The sequence below is a fragment of the Lathyrus oleraceus genome, chromosome 6 (genome assembly GCF_024323335.1).
Source record: "Lathyrus oleraceus cultivar Zhongwan6 chromosome 6, CAAS_Psat_ZW6_1.0, whole genome shotgun sequence".
Lineage (NCBI taxonomy): Eukaryota > Viridiplantae > Streptophyta > Magnoliopsida > Fabales > Fabaceae > Lathyrus > Lathyrus oleraceus.
Window position 1 is genome coordinate 474,635,882 of NC_066584.1, and position 3,255 is coordinate 474,639,136.

Genomic DNA, 3,255 nt, shown 5'->3' on the forward strand with positions numbered 1-3,255 from the left:
ATTGGGTTATTCCATGACCCCTAACTCAAAACGGTTTTACATAAGGGTAGATAAGGGGAAAAACCTTTCATTTTATTAGGTTTCATATATGATATGTTTAAAGGACCAAGAAATACATGAGTGTTACCTGTAATAGAGAATGGAATCAGTATCTGAGAATCCCAAATGGCTGATTTTTTCGTCTACATTAGTGGTTCTAAAACATATGTGTGATTGCCAAAGAAGAAATGACCCTCAATGTCAGCAACAAAAGGAACATGGAATTAATTTTCTATTCCAGAGTTGGAAGAAGAAGTCATGTTTGTTTGAGTTTTAGTTGAAGAGAAAGTGAAAATGGGTGTTGCGGAGAATAATTTTTTTTAGGGTTCTAGAAAAGGTAATGTTGTGAAGAGAAAGAGAGTTATATATAGATGTTAAAATGAAACCTTTTCAGTTTCCCTCTGAAATTAAAACACTAACTTTTTTTATTTTTGTTTTAAATCATTAATAATTAATATTTTTTTTCTTTTATTAAATGCAGTTATTTTTGTGGCCCGTGATGACCTTGGGAACCAACGAATATTTTCGTGGCTCACGATGGCTTTGGGAACCTGAGTTGTGATGGCATTTACCTGCACGTTGTATATGTGACAGATGAGTGAAGACAATCATGATTGCAATGGTGTATATAGGATAGCTTGAATAGTATTAGGAGTTCGACTAAAAAACGCCATCTTTCTGCCATATGGAAAATATGATCCAAAAATGACATTTTTAGGGGCATATATTAGCCTGAGAGTTTTAGCTTAGCATTTTGATATGAATGTATGATATAAGATGTGTAAAAATGATAAGTATATATGACCGATTCATATTTTCAACGTCAAGTCTCAAACTCTATAGGTTGAATTTTTCGACAGGTGTGGTTGAAATACTTGAAAACAATTTTTGACAGCAGTAGTTGTCATACGGTGAACTGACTTGGGGTATTTTGCTTTTTATCGCAATGTCGCGAATAGCAAGAGTCGCCACCGACTTTTCTTTTATCCAATAAGGAAAGGTGGACAAGAACAGGAAAGACCTCAATAGATTTTGGGTTCGGGAGGTACATTATACAAAGGGAAGGTATTAGCACCCTTTGTATCCATGGTTATCCATGGGCTCTTAATTGCTGGATCACTTACATTTTTGTCTGAAAAGTGTTGGTGAATTGTTTAAAAATGTTTCGAAAAGAGAGTTTAACTTTGTAATGATTCTCGTATGAATGTATACAAAGTATTTATCTCGTTTGATTTTGAAAAAAAAACAGTTTAGAAAAATATAACTTGGTAATGATTCTAGTATGAATGTATACCAAGTGGTGATTTTCTAGGACTTGCAAAGTGTGAGGGGTGGAAAATGTTTTAGGTTATGATCCAGTAATTGAGAGTTATGCCTTCCTAAGGTCGTTATGGGCATTTCCTATCCTTATGAGGGTAAAACTGTCCTTACTATTGAGAAGTAAGTAGTTTTATCCTTTGGATGTAAAAGGGTCATGGTAGGGTCATCGATAGGTCATTGAAGGCAACAGTTGTGAGGATACCTTAGCATTCGAAGGGACGATCATCATTTAACCGTAGGCTACACCGAAGGGTCATCGAGGGACAAAATCGTATTTTCGAAGGCAACATCCGAGGGACCATGATTTATTTTATGATGATTTAACGGAAGGGTCTTTGCTAAGTGTATCCCTACATTCGCGGGACATGACCGTAATACCGTAATCGTAAGGTAACAAAGAGAGGTCCGAGATCACTTATTTAAAGGCAAAGTTTTACATTCAATTAAGTAGCCGTAATCAAGTAGGTAATTAGGTCCATATTAAAACCAATACATTAAGAACAATTAAGCCATTAGGGTGGATCTTCGCCATAAAATACATTAAAATCAATTGAGTAATTCAGAATGAATCTCCATAAGAGTATCCCACACATAAGGCGGAATACCTGGCCGGCCGTTTCTTCGAGGATAGGTAAGCCTTTACACAATTCAACACACGGATTAGAGCATCAAGATAAAGCATAATTGAAAGTTGCACCATAAAATAAACACAACCGTCATGAACTCAGGCCAAATGATGCAGAATTATAATAAATCATGATTAGACAAACATAAGATAGAACAACAAGGAAATGAAACAGCCATTGTCCTGTTCGCCCCTGCTTCGCCTAGCGAAGGCCTAGCGAGTACTCGCTACCGGCTCGCTTAGCGATGTGCTAGCGAGCGGCCGCTGGTTTTGAATTTGATATCAGTATAATCTCAACCAATTTTATGCCTCATGGATTTCATTACTGTAATTATATGATTAATCATTAAGGTATGCAGGTACATACTAAAATTTACATGCCAAGCTTAAGATATTTCGTAAATCTAATCATGAAGCCATATGCCAAATAAGAACACAAGACAATAATAGCAATGTAAACCTGTTAGCAGCTGAGTTGTGACTTCGAATCGACAAATCGGATTGAATTGGGCAGGGGTAGAACTTGGTGCCGCCGAGTTCCTTCAAGGTTTGCCTCCAGTGAGTATCAGGGTTTGCTTGCTAGGGCTCTCCTTTTTCCGTTTCCGTTCTCCCGTCTCCGTTTTTCTTCCCCTTTTTCGTGACTGAAGGCTTGGCTATTTATAGTGCTCTGGCTATGACCTAATGGGCTCAGAATGAAGCCCAGAAATTCTGATATTCGCAAGCTTCGCTAGGCGAAGGAACTGTTCGCCTAGCGAGCAAGCTAGTTTGGGCTTTTACTGGATCTGACGCTTCGCTGGGGCGAGTGTCATAACGAGGGGTTCGCTAGGCGAAGGAATTGCTCGCCTAGCGAGCGAGCGAGTTTGGGCCATTTTCTGGATTGGGCCTGTCGTGAACTGGGTTTTTGTTCCTTAAGTGTCAGGGCCTTGCAAAATAAGCTGGGGTGCCTCGAGAATGTTTGGCAAGATCGATGGGCAAATTTTGGGGTATGACAGCTGCCCCTGTTCAATATTCTTGAACCGAGAGAGTTAGGATGGCCAGTATGCCGTTCGTGGTCTGGAGGTGAAAGATTATTGAACACTAGAATGCCCCGAAAATTTGCGTTTGTCAATTAGTCTTGATGGAGATGGGCTTAAAGATGCCATCCAGGAAGTTTGATGATGGGAGCTTCAGATTGTGTCGTACGTTAGACGATATCTGGAGACATGGGTGTCATACCGGGTCATATGCTAGACCGTATAGTGAATCATCCATTATGCTGTCGACTTTGCTGG